Below are 26,808 nucleotides of genomic sequence, written 5' to 3'. Positions count from 1 at the left end.
ATATAAGTGTTTTGCAGAGTGCCGCAGGTAAGTGCTTTGTGTCTCTTAGCCACAATTCTTTTTTTTTTTTTTTTTTTTTGGCTGCACCACACAGCATGTGGGATCTTAGTTCCCCAGCTAGGGATCGAACATGTGCCCCCTGCGTTGGGCATGCAGAGTCTTAACCACTGGATCGCCAGGGAAGTCCCATAGTTATTATTATTATACTCTAATACTACCACCACACACCACCACTAATGATTGCTGCCACTCTTTTATAATTACTAGTCTGGGTCATCTCAATATTGTATTTGGACACTCAACAACTATAGTATTATTTTGAACCCCAGAAAATTATGTTTTAGAAGTCTGTCTTTGTGCTTCCCTGTGGCACAGTGGTTAAGAATCCGCCTGCCAGTGCAGGGGACATGGGTTTGAGCCCTGGTCTGGGAAGATCCCACATGCCGCGGAGCAACTAAGTCCGTGCACCATAACTACTGAGCCTGCGCTCTAGGGCCCGCGAGCCACAGCTACTGAGCCTGTGTGCCACAACTACTGAAGCTTGCGTGCCTAGAGGCTGTGCTCTGCAACAAGAGAAGCCACCGCAGTGGGAAGCCCGAACACCACAACGAAGAGTAGCCCCCGCTTGCCGCAACTAGAGAAAGCCCACGTGCAGCAACGAAACCCAACGCAGCCAAAGATAAATAAAATAAATAAATTAAAAAAAAAAACCTGTCTTTAAGTAACAGAAAATTCAGCTCAAATTGGTGTTTAAAAAAAAAACTACTAGAGTTGCACTGCTGGCAATACAGTGAACTCAGAGAACCTGAAATCTTCCCACTACAAACAAAAAGAAGTGCTGGATAATTTGTTTCTAGATTTTAAACCATGAATTCAATTTCTTAAATAGTTTTGGGCTATTCACATTATTTGTTTCATCATGGATAAGTTTTAGTATTTGTGGTTTTTGAGGAACTGGTCATAGTATTTGTGGTTTTTGAGGAACTGGTCAGTTTCATCTAAGTTGTCAAATTTTTGTGTGTAGCGTTGCTCACAGTATTGCTTTATTTTTTCTTATGTGCAGGGTCTATAGTGATATTTTCTCTTCTATTCCCAATATCAGGATTTATGTCTTCTTTCTTTTTTTGTAGGTTTCGCTATAGGTTAATTTGTATTTTATCGAACAAGATTTTGGTTGTTTTGACTTTATTATTTTTCTTTTTTTCAATTTTATTTACGTCTGCCTTTATGATTTCATTCTTTCTGCTTGCATTGGATTTAGTTTGCTCTTCTTTGTCTAGTTTCTTAAGGTCCTTTCTGTAAGCATTTAATGGTATAAATTTCACTCCAAGCATTGCTTTTAATCATCACACAAATTTTGATGTGTTGTATTTTCATTTTTGTTCAGTTTAAAATATTTTCTAATTTCCCGTGAGATTTATTTGATATATGGGTTTATTTAGAAGGGTGTTTCAAATTTCCAAGGGTTAGGAGGTTTCCTGTTATCTTTCTATAATTATTTCTATTTTTATTCTGTTATAGTCAGAGAGCATACTTTATTTGATTTCAGTTCTTTTAAATGTGTTGCGATTTGCTTCATGACCAGAAATATAGTCTGTCTTAGAAACTGTGCCACATGCACTTGAAAAAAATGTGTATTTTGCTGTCGGAGGCAGAAGATTCTAATAATTTCAGTGAGATCCACTTGTTTGATGGTTTTCGGTTCATCTACATCCTTGCTCATTTCCTATTAGTTCTATTGGTTACTGAGAGAGGCAAATTGAAGTCTTTAACTATACTTGTGGATTTGTCTATTTCTATCGTAGTTCCATCAGTTTTTGATTCATGCCTTTTGAAGTCCAGATAAAGGTACAAACATATTTAGAATTGCTATGTCTTCTTGGTGAAATGAGCCTTTTATCATTATGGGGTGCCCTTCTTGATCCCTAGTAAATTATTTTGCTTTGCAGTTTACTTTTATATTAATGCAGCCACTCCAGCTTTCTTTTTTTTTTTTTTTTTTGCGGTACGCGGGCCTCTCACTGTTGTGGCCTCTGCCATTGAGGAGCACAGGCTCCGGACGTGCAGGCTCAGTGGCCATGGCTCACGGGCCCAGCCGCTCCGTGGCATGTGGGATCTTCCCGGACCGGGGCATGAACCCGTGTCCTCTGCATCGGCAGGTGGACTCCCAACGACTGCACCACCAGGGAAGCCCCCAGCTTTCTTTTGATTAGCGTTTGCCTAGAACCTCTTTTTCCATCCTTTTTCTTTTAATCTGCCTATGTCATTACATTTGAAGTAAGTTTCTGAGAGACAGCATAGAGTTAGGTTATATTTTTTCATCTACTCTGACATTCTCTTTTTTTTAGTTAGTGTGTCTCAACTGAAGATGATTTTGTGGCATAGTTGTGACAACCCAAAATTTCTCCAGATACTGCCGAATCTCTCTCTCTCTCTCTCAATACTTCTCTCTCTCTCCTTCTCTGTCAGCTATCTATCTATCTATCTATCTATCTATCTATCTACCTATCTATCTATCTATCTGCCAAATGTCTCTTGATGGGTAAGATTGCTCCCAGTTGAGTGCCATTGCCCTGGAGACTTCAATACACATCCTTAATTCATTACAGTCTCTCTCGCCAGTACATTTCCTGGAGAATGTAAGAATCTTCTAACTTGATTCCATTTGCCACGTCCTACCTTTTGTGCTGTTGTTGTCATATATTTTATATTATATGTTTTAAACTCTAAAAGGTGTTACTATCACTGCTGATTTAAAGAGTTAGTATTCTTTTATGTTTTTCCACAAGTGTATACTCTTTTCAGTGCTTTTCATTTCCTCACAATTTTCTTTGTTTCTACCTGGGAAAATTTCCCATCTGTCTAAAGAAGTCCCTGTAGTACTTACATCAATGGTGTGCTGCTGGCAATAAATTTTCTTTGTTTTTGTTTGACAAAAATATTTTCAGTGGTAAATAATTCTAGATTGGCAGGGTTTTTTTTTTTTCTTTCACCACTTTAAAGAAATCGTTACATTGTCTTCTGATTTCCATAGTGTGTTCTATGAGAAGGAAACACCAAGATGGGATTAAAAATGCAAAGAAGATTTATTGGAGGAAAAATGTCTGTGACAGATAAATGAAGAAGGAGAGGTGTAGGTAGGGAGAAACTTCAGACAACCAGGAAGTTCTGACACCTGTGAAAGAAGAGAAGGAAGAAAGAACTGGGTCATAAAAGCCTCAGACTATGGAACAGTTGTAAGAAATGCTTGGCCAGGCCAGTGGAGATCTCCCGAGCTTAAGCTGTCTGTTAGAGAAATCCGCATCTACGGATGTGGCTTGGTTCTAATACATTCATTGTGGTCATTCATTGGCTGGAAGCAGCCCAGAGGGAGTGTGACTTGGCATGAAGGTTTCAGTGGATCTGAAAGTGCAGCAGCTGTCAATCAGGTATGCTCCCTGCAGCAGCCTTTCTTGAAAGAAGGTCTGAGGAGTGCACGTCCATGGCCACCACACATAGTTTCTTTTGAAAAGTTAGCTGTTAATCTTAAGATAACGGGTGTTTCTCTCTCTAGCTTTTAAGAATTTCTCATTTTTTTCCAACAGCTTCTATAATATGTCCAGGTATGAGTTTTCTTTGTATTTATCATGTTTGGGGATTATTGAGCTTCTTGAATTGGTGGGTTTATGTCTTTCTTCATTACTGGAAATTTCTCAGTTATATGTTTTCAAATATTCTTTTGCTCCATTCTCTCTCCCACCTCTCATTTTGGGACTCCATTCCATGTATATTACACTGTTTGAGTGTGTCTCACATTTGGACATACTGTTTCTTTCTTTTTTTTTTCTTATTAGTCATCCATTTTATACACATCAGTGTATACATGTCAATCCCAATCTCCCAATTAATCACACCTCCCACCCTCACCCACTACCACTTTCCCGCCTTGGTGTCCATACATTTTTTTCTCTACTTCTGTGTCTCAATTTCTGCTCTGCAAACTGGTTCATCTGTACCATTTTCTAGGTTCCACATATATGGGTTAATATACGATACTTGTTTTTCTCTTTCTGACTTACTTCACTCTGTATGACAGTCTCTAGATGCATCCACGTCTCTACAAATGACCCAATTTCATTCCTTTTCATGGCTGAGTAATATTCCATTGTATATATGGACATACTGTTTCTTTCCAGTTTAGTTTCTCTCTGTGGTTCAGTTTGCATAGTTACTATTGATTGATCTTTGAATTCACCAACAGGAATTTTATGTCCTGTTTGCTCTTAAGGCAACCCAATGAGTTCTTAAATCCAGAAATTCTATTTTTCAGTTCTAAAATATACATTTATTTTGTGGATTCTGGTTCTCTCTTTAAATCCTTTGTCATTTCTTTTGTTTTCTTTAACATATTAGGCATACTTACTGTATTGTACTTTAATTATAAGTTCATTATCCTAATCCTCTGGGTTTGTGTTTATTTTATTTATTTCTTAAAATATTTATTTACTTATTTATTTGGTTGCACCAGCTCTTAGTTGAGGCAGGTGGGCTCCTCAGTTGTGGCTCATGGGCCCCCCAGCTGCAGCACACCGGCTCCTTAGTTGTGGCATGTGAACTCCTAGTCGCAGCATGCATGTGGGATCTGGTTCCCTAACCAGGGGTTGAACCAGGGCCCCCTGCATTGGGAGCATGGAGTCCTATCCACTGCACTACCAGGGAAGTCCCTATTTTATTTTTTGATTGTTGATCACTGTTCCTGCTTTTTTCAATATATGATACATTTCAACTGTATGCTGGGCATTGTGTATAAAAGAACAGCAGACCCTTCTGATGATATCTTTCACTAGAGAGGTATCTTCTTTTTTCTTTTTTAGGAAAGTAAGGCCAGGGGCTAATTACCTCAATTCAGTCATAGACTGAGTTGCGGTAGGGCTGGATTTACAATTTTAGCAAGATTCTATCAGTCCCTGGTTTTTCTCTGTCCTTTAGGACAGGCTTTTGATTGAGAGCCTGGAGTATCTATGTCTTCCCAGCCCTAAGAAGGGCTTTTCCCTCTGGACTTTTACTTTATCCAGTTCTCCACAGCTCTTTGATGCCTTTAACATGTTTCTTTCCATTTATTCATTTGTTTTCAGTTGTTGCAGCAAGAGCTTTGACCTCCTGTGACCTCTCCTACATTGTAACCAGGAGCAGAAGTGTCTCTAACCTGTTATTCTTACTATAGTATCACAACAAATAATCTTATAATGCTTCATTTCATACAAATGTGGTACAGCTATAGAACAAATTCTTAGATCAAAGACATGTACAATTCATAATTTTAATAGACATTTAGAAATCCTCTCCTTAGAGGCTGTGCCAATTTACACTTCCACCAGCAATATATGAAAGTGCCTGTTTCACAGCACCGTGACCAATGCTGTGTGTTAACTTTACAGGTCTTTGTGCACAGAATGACATGACCAGAGCTTTGCATTAAGAAGGTTAATTCAGTGACAGTTTGATAGATGGATAGGAAAAGGCTGAGGACAAAGTTTACTTACCCCATAGTTTCATTTTGTTTCTAACGATCTACCAAGTGAAAGCCGACTGTATTCATGCTTGAACACATTCCCAAACTTTTCCTATCAGGATTCTTTATAGCTGAAGAGTTCATGGCTCAAAGTCTTTTCATGGACTCAATACAAATGTTAGGAGATTTTTTAATGGCTGCAGTATAGTACATCTGTTTGTCATGCCAATCTCAGCATTGGAGTCAGGAACAACCAGTTTTGTGATTCAAGAATAGAAGGGACAGAGATGGCTGTGGTTTCCCCTTAGGGCTCTAGCAGAGGAGACAATCTAGGGACAGTAAAGACATGAGATGATGTCTCTGTTAAGAAGAAATCTGTTCCTGCCTCATTCTTGGCCCAAACAGCCATAAGCCTGATAAAACAATATTGCATGTTAGTTTCAGGAATGTAACTCAGCCATTTCAGTGTTTCCTTTCTGGGTCTCTGTGGACTTCTAACCCTCACTTTAACAGTAAGGCTATATTATCCTCATTTTCTCCTGCCATCACTCAGCTGTTTTTCTTTCTCCTGTGTTCAGTGAGTCATTTCCTCAAGTCTTCCCTGGTTTGGTTTCAAAAATTTAGGATAATCATCAAGAGCTGTCCTCTTCTTCCCTTCAGGCTTAAATTCCTCTCAGTGTTCGAGACCTTTCACTTCCCAGTGTGTGAGGTGGGTGGGCTCCAGCTAATATCCTTCCTTAAATCTTAGTGTGTGTGCTAGAGAGAGCCCCACAGAATGATCGTAAGAAAGAGGTAACAAAATGAATGTTACAGAGAGAGAGAGAGAGAGGCAGACTCATGCCTCATCCAAATTGCTGATATAGATGCATTGTTAAAATATATAAACTACTGGAAGTTTCCTTCAGAATAACATGGAAACATTAAACGCTTTGTGAGAAACTTCACACAGTTTCTATTCTGCCTTCTAGGTATTTATATTCTTTTATCTGATGTTGTTAAGCACACTTGAGTCCTTAAGTGAGATGGATCTGGGTTCAAATACAGAAAATACCACCTCCTAGCTGTCTGACCATTGGCAGGTTATTTGACCTGCCTGTGTTTTTCATTTTTTTATTGGAAAACATGGAGAGAATATAGTATCCATCTCACAGGACCAGTGGGGCAATTAAGTGAGGAAAGTCACATAGGAAGTGCTTTATAAATTGTAGCCATTATTACTATCACTCCTGTGGGAATTTAATTGATGCCCACTATTTGCTCATATGTTTTTCTGGGATGTTCACATGGTGTTTAATAAATAACTAGGTCTAGATCAGGTGTTGAAAAACTGCAACCTACTGGCCAAGTCTGGCCCACACCTTGTATTTGTAAATAAAGTTTTATTGGAATAAAGCCATATCCATGTGTTTATATATTGTCTATGGCTGCTTTTGTTCTACAGTGGCAGAGTTGAGTATTACAACAGAGACCATATGGCCCTCAACACCAAAAATATTCACTAGATGGCCCTTTGCCAAGCCCTCGTCTAGATAGTCACATTTTAAGTCACATTTTATTTATATAAATAAATAGATGTGGACAAATTTGTAATTCTGTGTCTCTAACTGAAAAATGCATATATTAGGTAAGATGACTCCTAAATAGAATCTTTCTAGAACTATTCAGTTATCATTGTAACTTGTGGAATCTGGGAATTTGCAGTTGGTTTGTTCTTTCTGGTGGGCTCTTCTATAAGCTGTAAGGAGAGGGAAAAAGCAGAAGACAACCCTCAGTGACTCAGATGTCAAATATCATGGTAAATCACGAGAAGCGATTTATCGGAGAGGGGGAGGGCACTTTTGTGAGGCTTTTACTTTTCTCTCTCTGCTGCCAGGTGCAGGAGATCTTGGTAACCACTGGGCCCCTTCCTGGCTGATTTAACAATTTCGCCAATTCTTTGGCTTCAAAACACCCCCTTCTTCTGTCTCCTCACTGCCTGTCCTCCGTAACACTTCCTCTGCAGGCTGGCCCCTGACTTTTTGTCTTCCTCTAGCCTGACTTATTCTCCAATGGTTTCTCAGCCCTTGGTTCTCCACTCCCTCCCCCAAATGTGATGAAGGCGGGCTGCCAAGTCTCCTGGCCTCCCTCAGCTATGTCAACTGTCCTGCCTCCAGCAGGGCCTCCAGCTCAGGGCCTGAACTCCCAGCAGCAGGGGGACCAGCAAGTCCTATGAAAGGGAAATACCACCAACCAGTAATCTTGTGTCCTTTGAACTTTTGGATTGGGAAGCAGGGAAGGCTGGGAGATGTTTGATGATTTCCATTGAGCACCTAGGGAACAGCCTTAGACAGTGAGTCATGACCCCATCTCAGCTCTGCCCCAAACCCAGTGCAAAGTCCTTGGGCTAGTCCCTTAGCTTCCCTGAGTCTCAGCTTCTCTGTGTAAAATGAAAACAGTTCCTTTCCTGCTCTCCTCACAGGGCTTTATGCTGGTCACATGTATGTGAAAGAGCTTTCTTTTTAAAATAAATGTTTGATTTATATTTTTTCCGTTTCAAAATTACCTCATGCTCAATGGAATATTATTCAGCCATCAAAAGGAATGAAATAATGCCATTTGCAGCAACATAACCTAGAAATTATCATACTAAGTGAAGTAAGTCAGAAAGAGAAAGACAAATACCATATGATATCACTTATATGTGGAATCTAAAATACGAAACATATCAACATATCTGTGAAACAAAAATAGACTCACAGACATAGAGAACAGACTTGTGGTTGCCAAGGGGGAGGGGGTGGGGGAGGGAAGGAGTGGGAGTTTGGAATTAGCAGAGGGAAACTATTACATATAGGATGGATAAACAACAAGCTTCTACTGTATAGCACAGGGAACTATATTCAGTATTCTGTGACAAACCATAATGGAAAAAAATATGAAAAAAAATTGCCTGATGATTATGTGCTATAAGAACATGTGTCATTTTATGGCCACCCAGCAGCATACACACCCTTCATTACACACCCTGATTTCCTATGGGAGAGTCAGCCTACAACCATTGTGTATCATCTTGATGAGATTAAAAAAGGTCAGCTGCCTGTGCTCTGAAGGCTCAGATTCTTTCTTTCTTTTTTTAAAAAAATTTTTATCGGAGTATAGTTGATTTACAACATTGTGTTAGTTTCAGATGTACAGCAAAGTGAATCAGTTATACATATACCTATTATCCACTCTTTTTTAGATTCTTTTCCCATACAGGCCATTACAGAGTAGTGAGTAGTGTTCCCTGTGCTATACAGTAGGTCCTTATTATATCTGTTTTTTATATAGTCGTGTGTATATGTCAATCCCAATTTCTCAATTTATCCCTCCCCCCTTTCCCCCCTGGTAACCATAAGTTTGTTCTCTACATCTGTGACTCTATTTCTGTTTTGTAAATAAGTTCATTTGTATCATTTTTTTAGATTCCACACATAAGTGATATCATATGATATTTGTCTTTGTCTGTCTGACTTGCTTCACTTATTATGATCATCTCTAGGTCCATCCACGTTGCTGCAAATGGCATTGTTTTGTTCTTTCTGATGGCTGAGTAGTATTCCATTGTACGTATGTACCACATCTTCTTTATCCACTCCTCTGCCAATGGGCATGTAAGTTGCTTCCATGTCCTGGCTGTTGTAACTAGTGCTGCTGTGAACATTGGGGTGCAGATTGTTTCTTTCCTGCCTCCTGTGGCCAGAAGGTGGGCTGTGGCTTCAGCTCAGCCCATAGAAGATCTCTGCTGGGACTTTGATTTTGAATGTGTGAAATTGGTCAGTGAAGGGATTGGCATTCTTTTATCAGGGCAGCAAGGTCTCTACCAGGCTGCTCCACTACAAGACCAGTCCTGTAATTCCTGCTTTCTAGCCCCTGAAGCTAAAGTGGTTTCTGCCTATTTCTGGTTGGAGGCCTAGCTCTCCAACTTTCCTGCATTATTTTCAATAAATTTTGTTTAAGTTGGTCAAAATTTATTTCTGTTACCTGTAATCAAAACCCCCAAATGACACACATGTTGAGGACCATTTATGGAGCACTTATTATATGTAGGGCCATGTACTTAGGGCTCTGCATCCATTATTTAAATTAATCTTCCTAAGAACTGGACATTATTATTTCTATATAACATATGAGGAAACTGAGGGTTTGTGAGGCTGAATAACCTACGCATGTTTGTGTAAGGAGCAAGTGACAGAACTGGGAACCAAGGAACCAAGGTTTGAACCAAGATGTCTTTGACTCTAAACATTTTAAACTTTATACTATGTGAAAATGGTATAATAGCGAGAGTCTTATTTTGTAACCTGTGTTTTTGGTTTAGAAATTTATTATGAACTTCTCCATGTCAATAATATTCTTGAACAATATGACAATAATGGCTACCTAATAATCCATTGTTTGGATTCACTAACACTTACCTAACCAAATTCATATTGATTGAATAAAATGCACTTAATGAATATTCTTAAACTTTACTTTTCTACCTATCTCAGATTTTCTCCTTAAAATAAGATCTTAGGTATGAAACTTCTGGGTTTAAAATTCCTGCATAATATTAAGGTTTTTGATGCATGTTGCCACAGTGCCCATCAGAGAAATCTTATCAAGTTTTGTTCCCATTAAGCAGTGTGTTTGGGTACCGACGAAAGGGTTTTTCAATGGAGAAAATTGCTAAAAAGTTACAAAGAGCTCATAAATTAATGCCCCTCTTATTTAAAAAAAAAAGGTAAAATGCACTTCTAAGTTATATCTACCACAGGGAAATAATATAGAAATAAAAATAAATAAGGATCCAAATTAAGGTACAACCCAAAATGCAATTAGTATTCAAAGTGTCGGCATTGGGTTCCTATACAGATCCTTGGAGAAAGGAAATTAATTTTGAGGGGTTTTTTAAAGGAGCAAAATCAAAGAGGGAAGCAGGAGGATGGTCATTATGCTGACGATGATAGAGAGGAGGAGGGAGAGGTGGGTGGTCATAGTAGCGGCTTAGATTTTCTTTATTTCTGAGGCTTTGCATCTGCATTCCTGCAGGAGACAAAGGAAAGTGAAGTTTCTCAGACTTTTGGTAGCCCCTGTGGTAGGAAGGCCACCCAGACTTACATATTTGAGGCAATAAATGGTGATCAAACAGTATGACTTAAAGGGAACAAAACTCTTCTTCTCCATATACCACCCTTTTTATTCCTCAATAAATACACATTGGTTTCTTTTGTAAGAATGCCTACATTAAGACGAGAAGCTGACATCTGAAAATTTTATTGCCCATCATGAAAACTCTAGCTGTAATTGTGTCATAAATTTTATTCCCATCATTTAACAAGACCTAAGAGAATGAGATACAGGACTGAATTATTTTCAAAGGGACAGGGGAGCTAGAAAAGTTAAAAATTATCATAATGAGGAGGAAGAGACACTTCTAGGAAGTTCTGGAGACATTTGGGAAACAGATGGGAGCTTGAGACTTCAGGGAGCCTGGAGTGAGGGTATGAAGAGCCATCAGTAGATAGGAAGTGGGATGTATCACAGGGAGAAATAAGAATGAACTTTGCACTATTTGATAGAGTAGTACAGGTATGTTGTAGCAAATGCTAGTAATATGTCAGGGTTTAATGTGAGAAGTGAGTCTCCCAGCACCTCAGTGTATTTCATAGATTTTAGGATCCAGCTGAATATCTTTGAAAGTGGGATGCATCTTACAATCAATGGTGTGTCATTTGGCAGCACTTTTTTGTTTATTAGTAGTACATAAAGGAATGGTGCATATTAAAATCTATGATGTCTTCAACTTGTGTGTGTGTGCATGTGTGTGTGTGAGAGAGAGAGAGAGAGAAAGAGAGAGGGTGAGAGAGAGAATACTCTTCATAACAGGAAATGTCTGACAGAATATATAGACTACTTATTCCATTTGCATTAATAGTTGCTATCCTCTTAGTTTTCATTTATTCTTTTTTTTTTCCTTTGAGAAAGAACCTTATAGATCACTGAACCTGGTGTCTTCATTCTACTGAAGAGGAAATGGCTCTGAGGTATTAGGTGACTTTGTCCCTATCACATGTGTTTTGGGAGCAGTGGTCTGAGTAAGCATTCAGAGCATCACTTCTCAAAAATGACTTTTGAATTACAGGGGGTTGGGAGCCCCAAGCAATCAGATCTGTTTGGAGCTGGAAGGACCAAGAGTGGTGAGGGCTGTACTGTGTGGAAAGTGCTCCTTGATAGCAGCAAACCACGGAAGGGGAGGGAGATGAAGACACTGATCATGGCCTGGGGCAGTCGGTAAGTATGAGAGTGGTGGGACTTCCCTGGTGGCACAGTGGGTAAGAATCCGCCTGCCAATGCAGGGGACATGGGTTTGATCCCTGGTCCGGGAAGATCCCACATTCCGCGGAGCAACTAAACCCGTGCGCCACAACTACTGAGCCTGCGCTCTAGAGCCTGTGAACCACAGCTACTGAGCCCACATGTCACAACTACTGAAGCCCGAGTGCATAGCACCCATGCTCCACAAGAGAAGCCACCACAATGAGAAGCCCCCCGCACCGCAACGAAGAGTAACCCCCGCTCGACACAACTAGAGAAAGCCCACACACAGTAACAAAGACCCAACGCAGCCAAAAAAAAAAAAAAAAAAAAGAGTGGTTCCGTTTTACTGACTTTTTCTCCTTCCTCCCTCCCTTCCTTCCTTCCTTCCCTCCCTTCCCTCGCTTCCTCCCTCCCTTCTCCATCCCCCTCACTTTAAAAGGCTGTGAGGCATGGTAAGATAATGAATTCATTTATCCCTTTGAATGAGGAGGGTGCCTCTTGCCTTCTTGGCCATGGAAGAGACACACCTGTTCTGTGTTCTCTCCCTAACTTATGGGAATCAGAGTTGCACTTGTTATTTTAGTATAGATTTGTGTTCAGGTGGGCCTGGACGAAGCAGACTGGTCACATTGTTCCCTCCTGAAGGCCCTAAAATTGTTGCACCTCATTTTTAGCCCCCTTACTGATATTGTACACTCCCTTCCCACAATTTTCTCTCTCTCCAATTAAATGATATTCTGACCATCCTCAGGTCTAATTGGGACACAGCTGAGTAGTATTTTCAGGAACTCTTTTCCAGTCACTATCTTCTTTGAGTCTTGGTGCTGCCATTTGAGCCATGTGACCTTGGGAATGTTGGACCACAGTTTGCTCATCACATGTGGGGATAGTGAGAAGATGAAATGAAACAATGCACACAAAGTCTTTTCATTTCTCAATGTCAGACACATCACTAACATTCAGTAAATGATAGCAATTTTTATTATTTTTTTGTGGTAGCCCCACTTCCCCTTCATCAAGCACTATATTACAATTCTTTCACCATTATAGCAAATTGATTCTCTATAAAGTATAGCTTTTAATATTAATTCATGGTATTTGTGTAATTTTGAGTTGTTACTCTCCCAAGAGTGTTTGCATTCTTCAATTTTATTTTTGCAGAGCGTAATGGCCCTTCTTATATTGAAAGAAGTTCAGTGAAGTCATTTCATGGGGTACGCTAATGGGGAGGAGAGGAGGGATGCCTTCCTATCCCCTTTCTCTCCTACTTCCACCTTTAGTTAAGGCTGATCTTATTGTCTACATAAGCATTTCCCCTGGTTCTAAATGCCCTCTTTGTGACAGTCCCAGCCTTGTGTACACTGATTCTAGTCGTGGTCTTCCCGAAGGCCCGTCCCATTTAACTTATCTGTTCCAGAAAACTATTCTACACCTTTGAAAGCAGGGACTCTTTTCTTTTTCTTTCCTTCCTTCCTTCTTTCCTTCTTTCTTTCTTTCTTTCTTTCTTCCTTTCTTTCTTTCTTCCTTTCTTTTCTTTCCTCCCTTCCTTCCTTCCTTCCTTCCCTTCTCTCTCTCTCTCTCTCTCTCTCTCTTTTCGTTTTCTACTACCACCTCCTTCCTTTCTCCTGGTAGTGATACGTTGGATACCCCAGCCAAGCTACATTTCGGATATTTCCACCTCGGACAACTCTCTCCCATGTCTCAAATCCTTGTTAGATCTCTCTCTCTTCCCATGTCTGTGTAATAAAATGTACTCTTTCTTCTATTTGTGAATCCAAAAATGACTATGATCATAAATCATAAGTATAGGAGACAACAGTATCCAGTAAAAGGAAGCTGTAAAGATTTTTGTCTTTTTATTGCATTTATTCAGATTATAAAAGTAAGACAAGGTGGCTTAAAAAGTTTGACGGATTTAAAAAATGTGTGAAAGAGAGTCTCATATAACTTCACCTACAAGAGACAACCTCTGATAACAGTTTGAGGCATACTGGTTCAGGTTTTTGTTTTTGTTTTGTTTTGTTTTCCTGGTGGTGTTAAATTTTGAGGTGTATTTAGGCATAATGAAGAAGAGTTGGTTTCCTGAAACTCTAAAAAAATTTTGAGGTGTATTTAGGCATAATGAGGAAGAGTTGGTTTCCTGAAACTCTTAAAAGCCTTTGAAAATACCCAGACCTGCTCTTAGGAATCTGCATTAAATCTCCAATAAAATCTGGTCTTTCTCAAACTGAACATTCAAAATACATAAAAAGAATTCTTACTCAATTTACTATTTTGTTTAATAACTACCATTGCTAAAGTATTGTATTGCACTATTTTCTTAATAAACAAAGTGGGGTTCAGATTCATGATAGGTAAAACAGGCCTAATCTTGAAACTTGGCCATCTTAAAATATTATTTCTGTAAGGAAATGTGTACCAACAAACTTTGGGAAGATAATTTGGGAACAGCTAGTATTTACTTCAAAGGGAACGAAGATTTTGGTCAGAAGCATGCAGAAAAGGACCAGATTTGGAGCAGATTCCACTTCATTAGGTGGCAAAGGAAACCTGGCTTAGGATCCAGCTCTGGCTCAGATGATAAAACCTTGGGCAAGTCAGTGAACTTTGCTTGGCTGTCTGGACCTTGCTAGGTAATATTGCAGCAGATATCAGCTGTATGCATGAACATTGCATTGTGGCTGCCAGGAAGGCAACAAATAATGGCTTGAGAATGGAAAATGGGACTGTTTTGTTAAAAAAAAAAAAGTGCAGTCAAGTTATTTTAGAGAAAAAAAGTTGATTTTTAGGGCTAACACTAGCAAAGGGCAGCAAATTAAGAACAGCTGAGTTAAACAGGCAGTGAAAGTGAGAACTGGGGAATTGAGGCTATACCATTACTTTTCAAAGGCAGCAGGATCTGCATTCTTGTGCTCTTCTCTGAACACTGGCTATCGCTGCTCGCCCATAATTTTGCCTTCCAGGTGATGGGTCTGGCTGTGAGCTTGACTCTGAGCCAAATTTTAATGTCCTTGAAACTTGTCTCCTCCAGCTAATTGAGCCTGTCTTTCAGTGTCCCAATGGCAAATTCCCAGAATGGAAAAATCTGATTGGCCCGGATTATTGTCAAGTGTCCCTCCATCATCCAATCAGTTGTAACTGGAGATGCAGTGAGCGCTGGGGTTGGGAGTAGATTCCCTCAGAAAAAAGCTGTGGCAGCACTGGCTGCCATCTTTGACATAACAGGAAAAGAAATGGGGCTTTGTAACTTCTAATTGTTCCTTGACAACTTTTATTTCAATTTAATTCCATTCAAAAAATACTCAAATCTCTTCAATTCTAAAGACATGCTTTTTCATAAGTTAATGTATCTGATATCTAGTCATGCCCCACAATCATTGTGTTCATTTAATGATGTATATTGTAGTATTTCTTCTTCCTCCTCCCCTCCCACAGCCAAAAACTATTATTAAACTCATGAGATTTTTAAACCGGGGGAATATTGCATGTATTATCGACAGGGCATCCATTGCTTTCCATGGAGGATATAATGCCCCTAGATATGGGGCAGGGTTGGAAGATGGGGAAATATTACAGTGTCTTCTTTCCACCACATCTTTGTTTTCTTTTTTTAAATGACAGTGCCACACTTTTATTTTTTAAAATCAATTAATTAATTTATTTGTTTTTGGCTGCGTTGGGTCTTCATTGCTGCACGCGGGCTTTCTCTAGTTGCGGTGAGTGGGGGCCACTCTTTGTTGCGGTGCACGGGCTTCTCATCGCGGTGGCTTCTCTTGTTGCGCAACACGGGCTCTAGGTGCGCAGGCTCAGTAGCCGTGGCTTGTGGGCTCAGTAGTTGTGGCTCGCAGGCTCAGTAGTTGTGGTTCGTGGGCTCTAGAGCACAGGCTCAGTAGTTGTGGCGCAGGGGCTTAGTTGCTCCGGGGCATGTGGGATCTTCCTGGAGCAGGGCTCGAACCCATGTCCCCTGCATCGGCAGGCGGATTCTTAACCACTGTGCCACCAGGGAAACCCTCCACCACACCTTAAATCCTGCACCAAAAGAAAAAGGAGGCTGTTTTCCTCTTTGCTATAAGAGATGAAGTTCATTAAAGATTCTGAGGTGATCTCAGGATTTATAGCCCTGAGAAGCAAACATTTATTTTATAGAATAATACCTATCAGTGCTGACTGAGCAGGAAACCAACACTAGAGCACGTGTGAGCACAAAATGTAGCTTTGTATGCAACCAAATTCCAGGCAATTGCCTCGTCTAATTCACTCAGAATTTTTTTTAATGCTTCCTTTGGAACTGAAGTTCTTTCTGTTTAGTTTCAGCCCAAAGGTGAGCATTTTTTTTTTGAGAAGGTTAAATCTTTTCAGATGTTTCTGAGGTGTACAAAGAAGAAAAGCTAAACCATCTTCTGTTTTGCATACTTCTAGCTTCCATTACCCAAATGGGTTTGAACTTTACTATTTTTATTCTGTTTTGAGTCTCATGATCTGCTCAAAAAGTAGCTTATGGAAAAAAGTTCTTCTCAGATCAGTCCTGAAAATAGCTACTTTTGTATTTGCTTAGGTGAGTAAACTTTTCAAACTATGAGAGAGGCCCACATAAGGCCTATATATAGAAATTCATCAACTGGAAAACTGGCAGAATGAATCTATTAAAATCCAGAAAAAACTTGAATCAAGTTTTAAAAAAATAGTTAATCTTTAAAGCATCCATGAATTGGCAAAACAGAGCCTTCAAGCAAATTATTGAGGCAGCATATATAGTGGGTCAGCTTTGATGCTTATTAGCTGTGTGTGGTTGGTTAAATTGCTTCCCCTTTCTGTGTTTTAGGTTTCTCATTTATAAGAGCGTGATAATAAAATAACTTATTTCAAAAGATTGTTGTGAGCAATAAATCAGATAATAAACCCAAAGCACATAGAACAGTAAGTGACATTATAAGCTATCAACAAATTGTTTTCTATTCATTACATTGAGACCACCTTTAGATAGCTACAGAGCTTCCCTGGTGCCCCAGTGGTTAAGGATCCGCCTGCCAGTGAGCCCTGATCCTGGAAGATCCCACATGCCGTGGAGCAGCTAAGCCTGTGCACCACAACTACTGAGCCTGCACTCTACAGCCTGGGAGCCACAACTACTGAGCCTGCGAGCCACAGCTACTGAGCCCACAAGCCACAAGTACTGAAGCCTGTGCGCCTACAGCCCGTGCTCTGCAACAAGAGAAGCCACAACAATGAGAAGCCCGCACACTGCAATGAAGAGTAGCCCCCACTTGCCAAAAGTCGAGAAGGCCCAAGTGCCGCAGCGAAGACCCAACACAGCCAAAAATAAAAACAGATAAATAAATTTATAAAAAAAAGATAGCTACAAATACCATTTAATTAAGAAATCAGCATTGCCATTTTAGTGATCACTTGGTGTTTCAACTCATTATTTTCAAACTCAATTGAAATTTTTTTTTCTTATTTCAATGATTTCAAGTGTTTTTTTACAGTTGAAGCGACCTGCCAAATGCAGCTGGATTGGGCCATTTGGAAATGGGACAGTTTCTGAGTATGCGCATTCAATACGCATAGTAAAAATTCCATGCTACTCACTCGACAGCACATTTGGAGATACTCTTTCTGACATTTAATATGTCTCTGGAAAAACAAAAGATGACTCATGTAGAAATAGTAGATTCTGTTGGCTCCCAGCAGATCCTCCTCGGCCCATCCACACCCCACCACCCCCAGTGTTAGCTTTGCCTAAGAACCATACAACGTGGGGTATCACTGTGATGCCACCAACAGTTTTTAAATGGCTTAATACACTTCTTTTGTATGATGCTAATGGATTCCTGGTATTTCATTTTAAGGCTGGTTAGGCCAGAGCTCCACGCTTACCATCAGTGACCATTTCACAAAGTGCCTGGAAACAAGGCAGACACTCGATTTGTTCAATGTGTAATAAGCGAAGGACAGATTTCCACTACAGATGAATTTTGATTTCCATGTTATATATGTTCTTAAAATTTGTGCTGTCAACTAATTTTTTATAAATTGAATATTCATCATATTGCCTTTTTCATAGACTTATAATTTCAGATACCTTTTTACTCATCTACAGATATTTAACACTTAAGGTTTAAGTGTTTCTTCCCTCTTCCGATTTCACAGCTTTCTAACACCCACTCCCTCTTAACCGTAAGAAATTAATGGTATGTGGGCATCTCTTTTGAATAGAATAATCAGCTGCCCCCCAGTGTACTGCTTGCAAATTTTAATTCCCAAGGATAGGTTATCTTCAAGTCAGGGCATACTTATAAATACGTTTATTTCGCCATCAGGAGGCAAATAGAAAATAAATTTCAAAGGTAGATAATGTCTCAAATTTTATAACCCTAAAATTAGTGATTAGAGACAATACCAAGCCTGAGAAAATAAAAGATGAAAATTTTGGGTTAAAATCTCTTAAATGTAACAAAAAAACCTTGTTACATTTATGACTCAAAAACCAAGGTACCTATTTTCCCTTGGCATAAATAATATGTTGGCTAGCTAGGAATGGTTGTAATTATGTGGTATACAATAAAGGGCTCCATAGATGCCAAAAACAGAAAAATGGAACCAGACCAGAAATCATGTACTGGGTAAACAGCTTCCCAGACAAATGAATTTGGCTGATTTTTTAAAAACTAGTTTCTTTTACTTTCAGTTTTATGATCTTTATTGATAGATCCAAATTCTTTATTTAAAAATTGAGGTACAAGAGTTAGTATCATATACTTCATTCCATGAAATAGTGTAGTCACATATTTAATGGAATAAATTGACCAGACTTTGGGATACTACTTTTAGTACTTTAAATACCAAGCAACTTAAAGCTAACCTTTGTACAAGTTATAAAATAGAGTAGGAAGCTACTTTCTTGATTGATATCTTGAGATTTTTTGTTTTTGCTTTTTGGGTTTTTGTTTTGTTTTCATCTCAGGAGAAAAGTTTAATTCAATTTAAATTTTAATTCAATTTTAAATTCTCTTTGGTAGGAAGATGTCCAATAATTATGATTGTGCGTGTGATAAATGTCTAATTTTTTTAATTTATAATATTTTTCACCCAGAGATAATCACTCTTAACTATTATCTTCAATATGAATATACCCCACCTCTTATTCCCCCACCATTTACAATCAAGATTTTTTTTTTTTTTTTCCAGTATGTGGGCCTTTCACTGTTGCGGCCTCTCCTGTTGCGGAGCACAGGCTCTGGACGCGCAGGCTCAGCGGCCATGGCTCATGGGCCCAGCCGCTCCACGGCATGTGGGATCCTCCCGGACCGGGGCACGAACCCATGTCCCCTGCATCGGCAGGCGGACTCCCAACCACTGCGCCACCAGGGAAGCCCTGGCATTTCTTATTTATGTGTAGGACCCAGCCAGTCCAGGAGAATTGATGGCTTTGGAGGCATCCAGTTACTGTAGACTTGGCAAAGACATTGGCATTGAGATGTCTTCAGAGCAGTTTTACGAGAAGTGGAAATGAATAAGTGGGAGCTGGAACATTACTTTGTGGATGTCTCATAATGGATTGTGAAAATAGATTGATGTGTGACAATGTACAATGTCCTCTTTGAGAATCCCTTTGATGTGGCACTAAACTGCTGCTTTGGCTGGTAAAAAAGTGCTTGGCTAAAGATAGATGTAACCCTTATTTGCAGTCACAGTCTGATGAAGGGGGAGCAGATATCCTTGTTTCCTTAAGTATGAACGATGCATTAACCACCACAGTCAAACAAGACTTATCAGAGCCCAGTCAAGAAAACAAAAAACACACTAGTTATTTTTAACAAAGAGAATTTTTTTGACCATTTCATCCAATAGGTATTTTATTTATTGATGATCTGCTAGAGCACTCCACTGATTATTTTTCATACATTTCATATTTAATCATCATAACAACCCTGTAACCTAAGTATTTTTCCTATTTATTTATTTATCCATATGAATTTCAGGTGTACAACAGTGATTCAATGTTTTTTTCAAAATATTTATTTATTTGTGTTGCGCTGGGTCTTAGTTGCAGTAGGCAGGCTTCTTTGTTGTGGCTGGTGGGCTCCTTAGTGTGGCTCGCCAGCTCCTTAGTGTGGCATGCGAACTCTTAGTTGTGGCATGCATCTGGGATCTAGTTCCCTGACCAGGGATCAAACCTGGGCCCCCTCCATTGGGAGTGTAGAGTCTTAACCATTGCACCATCGGGGAAGTCCCTTAATATCTTCATAGATTATATTCCATTTAAAGTTACTATAAAATGTTGGCTATATTTCCAGTGCTATAGAATATATCCTTGTAGCTTATTTATTTTATACATAGTAGTTTGTACCTCTTTTTTTTTTTTAGTAATTATGGCGCCCGGGTTTAGTTGCTCCACGGCATGTGGGATCTTCCCGGATCAGGGCTCAAACCCGTGTCCCCTGCATTGGCAGGCATATTCTTAACCACTGCGCCTCCAGGGAAGCCCTAGTTTGTACCTCTTAATCCCCTTCACCTGTCTTGCACCTCCCAGCTTCTCTCTACCCTCCCACCCTGTAACCACTTGTTTGTTCTCTATATCTGTAACTCTGCTTCTGTTTTGTTATATTCATTCATTTCATATGTTAGATTTCACATATAAGTGATGACATTTGGTATTTGTCTTTTTCTGACTTATTTCACTAAACATAATATCCTCCAAGTCAATCCATGTTGTTGCAAATGGCAAAATTCCATTCCTTTTTTTTTTAACATCTTTATTGGAGTATAATTGCTTTACAATGGTGTGTTAGGTTCTGCTGTATAACAAAGTGAATCAGCTATACATATACATATATCCCCATATATCCTCCCTCTTGTGTCTCCTTCCCTCCCTCCCTATCCCACCCCTCTAGGTGGTCACAAAGCACCGAGCTGAGCTCCCTGTGCTATGCAGCTGCTTCCCACTAGCTATCTATTTTATATTTGGTAGTGTGTATATATCCATGCCACTCTCTCACTTCATTCCAGCTTACCCTTCATTCAATGCAATCTCTATCAAACTACCAATGGCATTTTTCACAGAACTAGAACAAAAAATTTCACAATTTGTATGGAAACACAAAAGATGCTGAATAGCCAAAGCAATCTTGAGAAAGAAAAACGGAGCTGGAGGAATCAGGCTCCCTGACTTCAGACTATACTACAAAGCTACAGTAATCAAGACAGTATGGTACTGGCACAAAAACAGAAATATAGATCAATGAAACAGGATAGAAAACCCAGAGATAAACCCACGCACATATGGTCACTTTATCTTTGATAAAGTAGGCAAGAATATACAATGGATAAAAGACGGCCTCTCCATTCTTTTTTTAATGGCTGAGTAGTATTCCATTATGTAGGTATGTATATGTATACGTATGTAAATATGTGTGTGTGTGTGTGTGTGTGTATGTATATATCTTCTTTATCTTTATCCATCTTCTTTATCCATTCATCTCTTGATGGACACTTAGGTTGTTTTCATAGCTTGACTATTGTAAATAATGCTGGCTGCTATGAACACTGGGTTCATGTATCTTTTCAAATTAGTGTTTTTATTTTCTTCAGGTGTATACCCAGGAGAGGAATCACTGGATCGTATGGTAACTCTATTTTTAGTTTTTTGAGGAATCTCCATGCTATTTTCCATAGTGCCTGCACCAATTTACATTTCCACCAACAGTGTATGAGGGTTCCCTTTTCTTCACATCCCCTCCAGCTTTCATTATCTATAGACTTTTTGATGATAGCCATTTTGACCAGTGTGAGGTGATTACCTCATTGAGATTTTGATTTGCATTTCTCTAATAATTAGCAATGTTGAGCATCTTCTCATGTGCTTGTTAGCCATCTGTATGTCTTCTTTGTAAAAATATTGCTTTAGGTCTTCTGCCTATTTTTTGATTGGGGCTTTTCTTTTAATATATATATTGAGTCATATGAGCTGTTTGTATATTTTGGATATTAACACCTTGTAGGTTGCATCATTTGCCAATATTTTCTCCAATTCCATAGGTTGTCTTTTAACTTCTTACTCTCTTCACTCAATGTTCTCCTGAGTTCTCTGATCATCTTTACTATCATTACCTTGAAGTCTTTATCAGGTAGATTGCCTATCTCCACTTCACTTAGTTCTTCCGGGGTTTTGTCTTGTTCCTTCATTTGGAACATGTTCCTTTGTTGCCCCATTTTGTCTAATTTGCTCTTTTTATTTCTATGTATTTGGTAGGTTTGTTATGTTTTCTGACCTTGAAGAGGTAACCTCTTGTAGGAGATGTCCTGTGTGTCCCAGCAGTGCACTCCCCCCTGGCCACCAGAGTTATAAGCCCTATATGGGCTGCATGGGTCCTTCTGTTGCAGCAGGCTGACTACTGTGGGCAGGCTGGTAGATGTGGCTGGCCCCCACTCTGGTTGGTTGCTGGGCTCTGCCTTCTGCAGAGGCCGCTGGCTGCTGGTTGGCATGGCCAGGTTCACAAGGCAGATGGCTGCAGGGCCCCACAACTGCCTTATTATGCTGGCCCACTATCCTGGGATTAGGTGGTTACAGGGCCGGGGTTCCCAGTGGCTGCCTGCTGGTGGGTGGAGCCAGTGTCTGACACAGCTGGCTCTGGGTTCTAGGGTGTCCCAAAGCTGGTGCTGGCCTGCTGGTGAGTAAGGCTGTATCCCAGGGCAGCTGGCCAAGGGGTCTGAGGTGTCTCAGAGCTGGTGTTGGTCTGGTGGTGGGTGGGGCTGAGGCCCAGGGGTCATGGGGCTAGTGCTGTCACTGGTGGGTGGAACTGGGTCCTGTTATATCTGGCTGTGGGGCCCTGGGGTTTGAGGGCTAGGGCTAGTGCACTGGTGTGTGTGGCCAGGTCCTAGGCCCTCTGGTGGACAGGGCTGTGCCCCAGAGTGGGATCAAGGATCTTAAAAAGCAGCCTGCTTACTGGGGAATAGGGTATGTCCTTGCAGGGCTAATTGCTTGGCCTGGGGCATCCCAGTATCAGTGAGGACAGACTGGTGGGGGGGGGGCTGGGTCCTGGTGCTGATAGGCTCGAGGGAGGGTTCCAAAATGACGCTCCCCAGCACCGCTGTCCACCTGGTAGTAGGAGCTCCCCAAATGGCTGCAGCCAGTGTCTGTGTCCCTGGGGTGACCTCCAGGTTCCTCCTGCCTCTCTAGGAGTCTCTCCAAGATCAGGAGGTGGCTCTGACCCAGGCTCCTTTCAAAGTATTTCTTCTGTTCTGGGTCCTGGAGCATGTGGATTTTGTGTGCATCCTTTAAGAGTGGAGTCTCTACTTCCCACAGCCCTCTGGCTCTCCCCAAAGTAAGCCCTGCTGCGGCCTTCAAATCCAAACATTCTGTGGGTTCATCTTCCTGGTGCAGGACGCCTGGGCTGGGGAGCCCAGTGGGGACCTCAGACCCCTCACTCTTTTTTTTGTTTTGTTTTTGTTTTTGTTTTTGTTTTTGTTTTTTGCGGTACGCGGGCCTCTCACTGTTGTGGCCTCTCCCGTTGCCGAGCACAGGCTCCAGACGCGCAGGCTCAGCGGCCATGGCTCACGGGCCCAGCTGCTCCGCAGCATGTGGGATCTTCCCGGACCGGGGCACGAACCCGTGTCCCCTGCATCGGCAGGCGGACTCTCAACCACTGCGCCACCCGGGAAGCCCTGACCCCTCACTCTTTGGGGGAGAACCTCTGCAGTTGTAATTCTCCTCCCATATGTTAGTCACCTGGGGGTATGGGTCTTGACTATACCGTGTCTCCTACCCATCTTGTTGTGTTTCCTTCTTTATATCCTTAGTTGTAGAAGACCTTTTCAGCTTTTTCCCAGTTTTTCTAGTCAATAGTTGCTATGTAAATAGTTGTAATTTTGGTGTGCCCATGAGAGGAGGGGAGCTCAGCGTCTTCCTACTCCACCATCTTGCCCACCGCTCCAAAAGAGAAAATTTAATAAAGGAAATTGATTAAATAGTATTGGATGTAGGCAAAAAGGGAACATTAAGGTAATGCAGGTAAACACTTTCAGGGAGTAACTGTGACCCCCATGGCTGGGGGAACAAAAGGAAGAGTTAGATGTGCAAAATCTGCAAGCTTGGAGGGGCCCTAAGAAGATGGGTATATGACCTCCACAGAGGGGGTGCTGCCACCTGCTCTTGGTACATTACTGGGGGAGTGATGACACTGGCAAAAGGGATGGAGCAAATCCCTTCTTCCTCCTCCAGGTTTTTTGTCTCCCTCTACTGTTTCCATTCACAGAACCTAACAGAAAATGCTCTCGCAAAAGAGAAATGCCAGTCCCAGCATCATGGAGCATGTATACAAGGGTGGGTTTATAGCTGAGAGACGGGAGCTTAATCCCTCACAGAGAGTGCTAAATGAGATCTGGACATTCCTGTTTCTCTGGTTATGACTTATTAATCCATAACCATAAGCAAAGAAGCCTATGAAAAAGACAAGTTGTCTAACTAAGTAAGCCTAAGTTCATGGTAATTGAGTTCTCCATTAATCTATGCTTAGTAAGGAAATCCAATTGATTTTGTCAATAAACAAATAGCTGTAGTTTCCAAAATTATTTTAAAAACCTTTCTGAGAGAAAAACTTAAAATTGAAGAAATTCATATATCAATTTGGTATGTTTAAATAAATTTGGGGGAAATGTTGCATTATTCACTTGAGAATTTGAACAACTCTGCATTCTACCAGACATATTTAGAACCAGCATCAAACTGGTAGTAAATGGCTGTAAAGTGTAAATAGACACCATATATCAAGGGCTAGTCCACTTTTTCTGCTTCTGTTATTTAATCCCTTCCTTGAAGTAGCTCTCCTTTTAAAGTCCTTGAAAACAATCATGTAAAAGCCATGTATATATGTCAAAACAGCCAGTCACTTAAAAAAAAAGGCAGGAGAGAAATCATGTTGGTTATAGTGCTTGAGCAGTACTCCTGATTGTTTTAGTTTTTTCACTTTTTATTCAGTTTTGTTGGAAAGTAGAACATTAATTCATTCACTTTATTTTGTGCCTCCAGTGTGTTAAATTTGTTTAGTGCTGAGGATATAAAGATAGAGAGATTGAGTCTGCTTTTTTTGTTTTTTTGGCTACACTACCGCGCGTCATGCTTGATCTTAGTTCCCCAGCTAGGGATCGAACCTGTGCCCCCTGCAGTGGAAGCATGGATTCTTAACCACTGGGCGGCCGTTGAAGTCCTGAGCCTGTTCTTAAGGGATTTAATGATTAATAGACAAAGATGGGTATGTATACAGTAACTGAATTATCAGATACCATGATAGAATCAGGTAGTCAGTGCCATAAAGACACTTGAGGAGTGGTCAGTTCTGCCTTTGGGATGGGGATGGATAGGAAAGTCTCCCCTGAGGAAGTGACATTTGAGTCTTAAAAGTGTGAACATGGGGCTTCCCTGGTGGCGCAGTGGTTGAGAGTCCGCCTGCCGATGCAGGGGACTTGGGTCCGTGCCCAGGTCTGGGAAGATCCCACATGCCGCAGAGTGGCCAGGCCCATGAGCCATGGCCGCTGAGCCTGTGCATCCAGAGCCTGTGCTCCGCAACGGGAGAGGCCACAACAGTGAGAGGCCCGCATACCACACACACACACACACACACACACACAAAAGTGTGAACATGGAGAGCAATCAAGTAGACAGTGAACATAGGTAAACAGTCTCCATTGATTCTTTTTCTTTCCATCCCCTGCCATTTTTTTTTTTTTCGTCGATCAGATATAGTATGTGGAAATGTCAGAGATATTGTACCAATGGAAGAGTAAGAACAAACCACAGTGGTAACAGGGCCAAAAGAAAGAAGAAAGAATTCAAAAATATAAAGATTTTTGCCAAGATGATCAAAATTTTTTTGTTGTTGTTTTGATCTTGAGCTTTTACAATACACTATTTCCTCTTCTATCTACCTGATCACATGCTCCCTTTAAATGTTATTGTAGCCATATTGCCTTTGGCCTTATAAAATGCAAATTATACTATGCAAAAGCAATTTTAATATAGGAATTAAATACAGACTCCATTTGTTTTCACTAAGTATGTGCTATAATCAGGGAATATTGATCGGTATAACTGATGGTAGAATTTAGCTTGGAGTTAAAATATGGCAGAAACTGAAACGTACTTGAGGGAGGAATTCAATCACAAATATGTGGGGTTTGGGTGGTTTGGATTTTTGAATAATGTATTTGAACATGGGTTGAAGGATGGGTCTGGAAGTTTTTTTTGTTGATTTTTAAGAGGAAAAATATCATCTAAGTGTTTAATTTATCTTTTTATTTAAAAAAAGAATATGTAATTGGATACCTTATTACTTCAGTGAAAGGCATATGCAGGGACTGACTATATTCCACTGTCGTTTATGTTCCAGTAACCAAGACCCAACTGTAGAGAAAAGGGATTACACCTGCACATAGAGATTATGTTTTGTTGGAGTAACAATTTAGAATAGTGATTTTCAAATGACTTCTGCATCTTCCAGAAAACATCTTAATGTGTAGATTTTCAAGCACTCTTCCTCCATCTCCCACTGTGAGATTAATATATAGCTGGTCTGGGAAGAGTCCCATAAATCTGCATTTTTAATAAGTGCTCCAAGTGATTCTGATATAGATGACCTTGGATTATACTTTAAAAAAGACACCGTAGGGAATTCCTGGCAGTCCAGTGGTTAGGACTTGGCACTTTCACTGCTGTGGCCCCGGCTTCAGTCTCTGGTCAGGGAACTAAGATCCCACAAGCCATGCAGTGCAGCCAAAAGAAAAAAAAAAAGGGACCATAGAAATTTCATTCTATTTTTCATATATGAAATTTTGTAATGCAAAATATAGAGCTATTAAAAGGCAAAAGGCTTGGAACAGTTCTTATAGGTATTCTTCTTACTGACTTCTACTAAAGAAAGATGACTTCCCTAACTTAATGCCTGTGAGCGTGAGGGTGATGATTATATATGGTATTGTTAGTTATCCTGTTCTTTTTCTTC

This window comes from Phocoena phocoena, chromosome 16 (assembly GCF_963924675.1).
Source record: "Phocoena phocoena chromosome 16, mPhoPho1.1, whole genome shotgun sequence".
NCBI classification, from domain to species: Eukaryota; Metazoa; Chordata; class Mammalia; order Artiodactyla; family Phocoenidae; genus Phocoena; species Phocoena phocoena.
The sequence above is the reverse complement of the archived record's forward strand: the minus strand, read 5'-3'. Positions refer to the sequence as shown.